Genomic DNA, 8953 nt, shown 5'->3' with positions numbered 1-8953 from the left:
CCTTCATAGGCACAACAGCATGATCTACCTCTCCCCACCCCCTACCAGGGGGAGCACTCAACAACTGCGTAGTGAGGAACTCCATAGGCTTCCCATTCATTCAGAGGTTGCATGCTCGGCACAGAAGTCTCTGGATTGGGACCAGTGATGGTAACACAACAGGGGTCCTAATAGTGTGAACTGTAATCAAAGCCAGTTTGTTAAAATCTGCTTCAGCTGTCCCCAACCTGGTGCCCCCTAGATGCTTTGGACTACAGTTCCTATCATCCCTGACCATTGACCATGCTGGCTGGGGTTAATGGGAGTTGTACTCCAAAACGTCGGGAGGGCACCATGTTCAGAAAGGTTGATCTATTTTAGATGGACCCTGGAGACCTCAGATGTAGTTGGATTCCAGCTCCTGTCCTCTGGCTGGTTGGGGCTGATGGAGTTGGAGTGCTACAATAGTGGAAGGTCACAGAGTTTTTGGTTTTGATTATGTGGTCAGGTATCCCTGTAAGCCTACCTTCCATCCTACAACTCAAAACAACTTACAGTGCTGATGTTTTAGATTCACCAATATTATTGATAGTCTTTATTAATTTAAGATCTAGGAATAAACCAACTGCTCGTTATCCATACATGTGTATGCATGTAAAACAGACAGACAGACAGATTCACTGTGTAGTGTCTTACGACAAACTGATAAGGGACCATCACAAGATGTGGTGTCTTGGATGTTTGTTTCTTGAAGGTCTTGGCTAAATTAGAATGGTACTTGAATCTTCTTTCAGTATGATGGCACCTCCCACCTTTCTTTAGAGACAGACAGGATGTTTTTGCTCATACCACCAACTTCCAGTGTTGCCTTTCCCAGGTGGTATTGCCAGCTCTTGAAATAAAAATGTTGTGGCCCAGAGGCAGAACTTGATGGGCTCATGCAGCACACAAAAAATGTTCTGTTTGTGAGGAGGACCACTATTGTATGTGTTTACAAATCCCCTTTCACCCAGTGTAGCATTCACATATGATGTCAGGCCATGTGAGATTGTAATCCAACCCAGGCTACAACTGTGCCACATCCAGGAGGTGCGACTGAATATAAACATAAAGCAGATAATGCAGGAAATAAACCCCAAGCCACAAATGTATACAGCTCTAGTCACACACATGTACTACATATGGTCAAGGAATTCAGCATCTAGAAAACATTTACCGGTTTTACAGATGGGAACCCTAGGTAAGACTGGTCTGAAGGACAACTAGTGACTCTATTGCAGAGAACTCAAAATACCCCCAAAAGAGCAGAGAATTTAAGAAAGGTCTGCCGTTCACAGAATATCTTGAGAAGAGGGACTGGCTGTTAAACCAATCTGAGAACTGTCACTCTGTGAGAGGAATAGGGTCTCCTTACAACTCTGAGCACCCTTAACTAGCTATAGTTCCTAGAATTCTTTAGGGGAAGCCATGGCTGTTTAAAATGGTATGAGGCTGGGAGAGAGTCAGTGCACTGAAGATATCAGATTTGAACTGGAGGCTCAGGCTGTAATCTTGTTTTGTAGGAGTATGCCCCACTGAACCCAGTAGGTCTGTAGATAGGTATTTATTTTAGTCAGTCAGTCAGTGAGTCAATTTATATACCATTTAACTACAATAGTTTCTAAGCAGTGTACAATATAAGATTGTACAGTATAATATTGTGCTCATAGTCACCATGGTGTGCCCAGTGTCAGCTCCAGGTCTTGGAGGGCCCTTGGGCAAGCCACCCTCCATGGCCCACCTTCCTCAGGAGGTCTACCTCTTCTCTGCACCAAGTCCAGGGGGCTCCTTGACAATGGGCCCTCGCCATGGGCTGCGGGTGCTCGGCAGTTGCCCAACCATGCCAGCACTTGACACTGGGCCCAGCTACATCAGTTCTGCTCCATTAACCAGATGACCTACTAACCAAGCAGCCTCTCTTTGGGGAACATCACCTTCAACCTGGGCCATTAAGAGTGGCATTCAATGTTAGTCCTACTCAGAGGAGACCCACTAATAAAGTTAATGAACATGACTAACATTCATTCATTTAAATGGGTCTACTCGGAATAGGATTTAGTTGTATACAACTACTTGGTCCCAGGCCATGGTCTGAAGGCACATGAGGCCAGCACCCTGCTGAAGCTAAGCAGGGTCAGGTCTGGTCAGTGCCTGGATGGGAGATCGCCTGGGAACCATATGTAAGCCACCTTGAGTTTCTATCATGAAAAGAAAGGCAGGGTATAAGTGTAATAAATAAATAAATAAATAAAACCCTTAAAATTTAAAGCACTATGATACAACTTTAACAGTCATGGCTTCCTCCAAAGAGTCCTGGGAAGGGTGCTGAGAGGAGACCCCTCTTCCCCTCACAAAGCTATAATTTCCAGAGTTCTCTGGGAAGAGGGATTGATTGTTAAACCACTCACTGTCACTCTGTCAGGGGAAGAAGGGTCTCCTAATTATTCTTAGCACCCGTAACAAATGACAATACCCAGGATTCTTTGTAGGGGAAGCCATGACTGCTTAAAGTGGAATCATAGTCCTTCAAATGTATAGGGCGGGTGTGATCATGGCTTCTTTTGAATGATCCTACAGAACCTGCTCCTCTGTTATTAGCCCCACCACAACCCCAGGGACCCTTGTGGGAAGAACTGACATAACCACAGAGGACGTTGGAGAACATATCCAGAGCATGTTTTCCTCATTACAGAGGGTAGTGTTAAGACACACGCGATGCTGAAGGTGTGTGGAAAGAATGAGTCATGCCCGCATCCTCTTTCCACACTTCTGGAATCTCTGGTCACACACCACAGCAGGTATGACTTTCGGCTAGTCGCCCTGCTGGCAGGCACCTCCCTCTCTTTAGAAAACAAGGCCTGGCAATTGCTTCAGTAAGTACGAAAGCCAGCCAGCCCGTGAGGGTAGGGGCCTGAGTGAGACTGACAGGGTTTAACTTCATCAGCTCGTTGCCCTTTTGAAGGGCCTCTGGATCGGGCTTTTTCATAATTCACAGGTCAGAGCAGACACCTCCAAATTATCTCTGCTGTGTAATTAACCCCCATTGAACTTCACCAGGGTCAATGGACTCACCTGCCCCCCCATCCAACCTCTCTTACAGGCCTTCTGGAATAAGAAGAACCTTTATACTCCCCCCACCACCACACAGCTCAGTTTCTTTCACCTCCTCTGGGGTCTCTACAATTACCCAAATGGGGGCATATTACAAAATGAAACTGGGGTTGCAGCTATTTGGGGTTTAAAGACCAGAGGAGGGTGGGGGGAGGGAAGAAGAGAGAAACAGTTTTGAATTCTGCTTTTTATTTTGTGTGGCCTGCCGCTTTCCTCCTCTCCGTCTGATACGCAGCCGTTGAAAAGTTAATTACTTCAAGATTCGAGTTAAAAGCAGGCGGACGTGCAGAAGAACACAATGACTGTAATTGGGCCCCAAATTAAGATTCAGCCTGACCCCCCACTGCAACTGCAAAGCATCTCTCTCTCTCTCTCTCTCTCTCTCTCTCGATAGATAGATAGATAGATAGATTTGAATGCAATGCAGCAATTGTAATCCATATGATATAGAAATAGGTGAGCTGCTATAGTTGGGAGGGGGGCACATAGAGAGACCTGTTACTGGGGCAAGGACAGGCTTCCTTCAAAACCCCTGGTAAACTGTGGAGTGGCACACGCCTTGCCCCACGGAGACCCTCATATACTCCATGTTATTATTTGTTACATTTTTATACTACCTTCCTCTAAGGAGCTTCGTGTGGTATACTGAATGGGGAAGGGCCATGTAGCTGAGTGGTAGAGCGACTGCTTTGCATGCAGAAGGTCCTGGGTTCAATCCCCAGCGTTTCCAGATAGGGCTGGGGATGTACCCTGCCGCCTGAAACCCTGGCGAGACGCTGCCAGTCAGAGCAGACAATACTGTGCTAGATTGACTGAATGGCCTGACTTGGTAGAAAGCAGCTTCCTGGGTTCTTACGGTCCCAGTGGTGCTATCAGGGCAAGAGTTGGGGTCAGAAGCCAAGGGCCCCAGTTAGCAAAATGAGCAGGAGGGACTCTAAATGTCACTGGGCTGGCTTACTACATTTTGAAGTAAGTCAAGTAAAATATATGACCATCTTAGGAGCACCCACCCTCCCCCTAAAACCATAAAATCCTGTGGGTTGTATCCCATGGTAGACCCATTGAAATGAATGAACTTAAATTAGTCCTGCCTGTTCATTTCAGTGGGTCTACTCTTGAGTAGGACTACCATTGGCGACTACCCAGAATCTAACTTCTAACTGCACTATGTCATGGGCTTCCCTGACCTTCCTTTTATCCTCACAACAACGCTGTGAGAGAGGTCAACCTGAGAGTGCGGGGGGGGGACTAACCCCAGATCAAGCAGCGAGCATCGTGACTGAATGGGGATTTGAACATTGGTCTCTCTGGTCCTAGTCTGCCACTCTGACCACTATGCCACATTTGCTGGTGTGCTGGACAATGCTTTTACAGTTCTCTGGGTTTAGTTCATAAACTTTTGGCACACTCCAGTGACATGAGTCTAATTAAATTCAAATGTGTTCTTTACTATCTCACTGAAATCGAGGGAACTTACAACACAATCATCCTATATATGTCTACTTGGAAGAACATTCCATTAAGTTTGATAGGGCTTATATCCAGGTAACAATATAAGATTGTAGTACTCAACAGACTTAACTTGGGCTGGATTGTCCCCATTGTAGTAAAGGACCATAAAACTGAAATACATTGGGGAGCAGGGGTGTAGTGGTCCAGGGTCTCAGGGGGTCTTAGGCTCTTTACTTTTTTAGAGCAGTGTCCCAGCAGGGTTCCTAAGTTTCCAGCATTGTACGAGCCAATCAGCATGAAACGAGAGTGTGTTGGCCACTGAGAAGAGTCTCCTAACATGCTTCCTTGTCTTTTCCTGATGATTGGAGCCAATCAGAGTAAAAGGAGGTGAGTCAGCCACTGACAAGACTCTTCTCAGTAGCTAACACATTCCTCTTTCATGCTGATTGGCTCCTAGGGATGTCTGTTGTTATGGGAGAAGTTGCACATGGGAAGAACTGAGGAATGTGGAGATGACAACGGAGAGCAAGCGAGCGAGGAGGCATGCCTGTAAGAGGACATGACATGAGTATCATAAAGGGACCCTGCACGTCTGAATTTGTCACTACACTACTGTTGGGGAGCAGATTTTATATAAAGGTAAATATTTTTTATTTCAAGAATCTGCCCCTTTTTTCAATAAATGCTAATCTGGCAGAGCAAAAGGGAAAAACGAAAGCCCCCCCCAACTGTTTTTTGCAGCTGTATACCAGCCCATCCACACATCATTCCAATTTTTGTTGTTCTGCAATACCTTCCCAGTTTTACTGCATTATTGCCATCTGGCAGGGTATTCTTGTGCTATAGTGCAACAAAGCGAGACCAAACAAACAAACCCCTGAATAGTTTTTGTATGAAAAATTACAAGATTTTAGCAGGAGGCTACAGGACATGCAGTGACTGGAAATGAGGTAGTATGTCTGCCGTGAAACTGTTGCAGGCCCAAATGGTATTGAAAGTGAGAACATAAGAACATAAGAAGAGCCTGCTGGATCAGGCCAGTGGCCCATCTAGTCCAGCATCCTGTTCTCACAGTGGCCAACCAGGTGCCTGGGGGAAGCCCGCAAGCAGGACCCGAGTGCAAGAACACTCTCCCCTCCTGAGGCTTCCGGCAACTGGTTTTCAGAAGCATGCTGCCTCTGACTAGGGTGGCACAGCACAGCCATCATGGCTAGTAGCCATTGATAGCCCTGTCCTCCATGAATTTGTCTAATCTTCTTTTAAAGCCGTCCAAGCTGGTGGCCATTACTGCATCTTGTGGGAGCAAATTCCATAGTTTAACTATGCACTGAGTAAAGAAGTACTTCCTTTTGTCTGTCCTGAATCTTCCAACATTCAGCTTCTTTGAATGTCCACGAGTTCTAGTATTATGAGAGAGGGAGAAGAACTTTTCTCTATCCACTTTCTCAATGCCATGAATAATTTTATACACTTCTATCATGTCTCCTCTGACCCGCCTTTTCTCTAAACTAAAAAGCCCCAAATGCTGCAACCTTTCCTCATAAGGGAGTCGCTCCATCCCCTTGATCATTCTGGTTGCCCTCTTCTGAACCTTTCCCAACTCTATAATATCCTTTTTGAGATGAGGCGACCAGAACTGTACACAGTATTCCAAATGCGGCCACACCATAGATTTATACAACGGCATTATGATATCGGCTGTTTTATTTTCAATACCTTTCCTAATTATCGCTAGCATGGAATTTGCCTTTTTCACAGCTGCCGCACACTGGGTCGACATTTTCATCATGCTGTCCACTACAACCCCGAGGTCTCTCTCCTGGTCGGTCACTGCCAGTTCAGACCCCATGAGCGTATATGTGAAATTAAGATTTTTTGCTCCAATATGCATAATTTTACACTTGTTTATATTGAATTGCATTTGCCATTTTTCCGCCCATTCACTCAGTTTGGAGAGATCTTTTTGGAGCTCTTCACAATCCCTTTTTGTTTTAACAACCCTGAACAATTTAGTGTCGTCAGCAAACTTGGCCACTTCACTGCTCACTCCTAATTCTAGGTCATTAATGAACAAGTTGAAAAGTACAGGTCCCAATACCGATCCTTGAGGGACTCCACTTTCTACAGCCCTCCATTGGGAGAACTGTCCGTTTATTCCTACTGTCTGCTTTCTGCTTCTTAACCAATTCCTTATCCACAAGAGGACCTCTCCTCTTATTCCATGACTGCTAAGCTTCCTCAGAAGTCTTTGGTGAGGTACCTTGTCAAACGCTTTTTGAAAGTCTAAGTACACTATGTCCACTGGATCACCTCTATCTATATGCTTGTTGACACTCTCAAAGAATTCTAATAGGTTACTGAGACAGGACTTTCCCTTGCAGAAGCCATGCTGGCTCTGCTTCAGCAAGGCTTGTTCTTCTATGTGCTTAGTTAATCTAGCTTTCTACCAGTTTTCTACCAGTTTTCCAGGGACAGAAGTTAAGCTAACTGGCCTGTAATTTCCGGGATCCCCTCTGGATCCCTTTTTGAATATTGGCGTTACATTTGCCACTTTCCAGTCCTCAGGCACGGAGGAGGACCCGAGGGACAAGTTACATATTTTAGTTAGCAGATCAGCAATTTCACATTTGAGTTCTTTGAGAACTCTCGGGTGGATGCCATCCGGGCCCGGTGATTTGTCAGTTTTTATATTGTCCATTAAGCCTAGAACTTCCTCTCTCGTTACCACTATTTGTCTCAGTTCCTCAGAATCCCTTCCTGCAAATGTTAGTTCAGGTTCAGGGATCTGCCCTATATCTTCCACTGTGAAGACAGATGCAAAGAATTCATTTAGCTTCTCTGCAATCTCCTTATCGTTCTTTAGTACACCTTTGACTCCCTTATCATCCAAGGGTCCAATTGTCTCCCTAGATGGTCTCCTGCTTTGAATGTATTTATAGAATTTTTTGTTGTTGGTTTTTATGTTCTTAGCAATGTGCTCCTCAAATTCTTTTTTAACATCCCTTATTGTCTTCTTGCATTTCTTTTGCCAGAGTTTGTGTTCTTTTTTATTTTCTTCATTCGGACAAGACTTCCATTTTCTGAAGGAAGACTTTTTGCCTCCAAGAGCTTCCTTGACTTTGCTCGTTAACCATGCTGGCATCTTCTTGGCCCTGGCGGTACCTTTTCTGATCTGAGGTATGCACTCCAGTTGAGCTTCTAATATAGTGTTTTTAAACAACTTCCAAGCATTTTCGAGTGATGTGACCCTCTGGACTTTGTTTTTCAGCTTTCTTTTTACCAATCCCCTCATTTTTGTGAAGTTTCTTCTTTTGAAGTCAAATGTGACCGTGTTGGATTTTCTTGGCAATTGGCCATTTACATGTATGTTTAATTTAATAGCACTATGGTCACTGCTCCCAATCGGTTCAACAACACTTACATCTCGCACCAGGTCCCGGTCCCCACTAAGGATTAAGTCCAGGGTTGCCGTCCCTCTGGTCGGTTCCATGACCAACTGGTCTAGGGAATAGTCATTTAGAATATCTAGAAACTTTGCTTCTTTGTCATGACTGGAACACATATGCGGCCAGTCTATGTCCGGGTAGTTGAAGTCACCCATTACTACCACATTTCCTAGTTTGGATGCTTCCTCAATTTCATATCTCATCTCAAGGTCTCCCTGAGCATTTTGATCAGAGGGACGATAGATCGTTCCCAGTATTAAGTCCCTCCTGGGGCATGGTATCACCACCCACAACGATTCTGTGGAGGAGTCTGCCTCTTTTGGGGTTTCGAGCTTGCTGGATTCAATGCCTTCTTTCACGTATAGAGCGACTCCGCCACCAATACGTCCTTCCCTGTCCTTCCGATATAGTTTATATCCAGGGATAACCGTATCCCACTGGTTTTCTCCATTCCACCAGGTCTCCGTTATGCTCACTATATCAATGCTCTCCTCTAAGGCCAAGCACTCCAGTTCTCCCATCTTGGTTCGGAGGCTCCTAGCATTAGCGTACAGGCACTTGTAAGCAGTGTCTCTCTTCAAGTGTCTTTGGCACTTGTGGTTCGGCCTGTGGTAATTTTGCTCTTCTGAATTTATATCCTGTGCCCCTGCTCTCACAATGCCTACTTCTAGGCCTACCCCTTTTAAAATTTCATCATTTCTTTGGTTTTTATCCCAGGGGGGAGGTTTATTCCGAACCGGACCTTTCTCAGCTCCTGTCGGGTTTCCCCCCTCAGTCAGTTTAAAAGCTGCTCTGCTACCTTTTTAATTTTAAGTGCCAGCAGTCTGGTTCCATTCTGGTTCAAGTGGAGCCCGTCCCTTTTGTACAGGCCCGGCTTGTCCCAAAATGTTCCCCAGTGCCTAACAAATCTAAACCCTTCCACCCGA

The sequence above is a fragment of the Rhineura floridana genome, chromosome 11 (genome assembly GCF_030035675.1).
Source record: "Rhineura floridana isolate rRhiFlo1 chromosome 11, rRhiFlo1.hap2, whole genome shotgun sequence".
NCBI classification, from domain to species: Eukaryota; Metazoa; Chordata; class Lepidosauria; order Squamata; family Rhineuridae; genus Rhineura; species Rhineura floridana.
Note: the sequence above shows the minus strand (reverse complement) of the source record.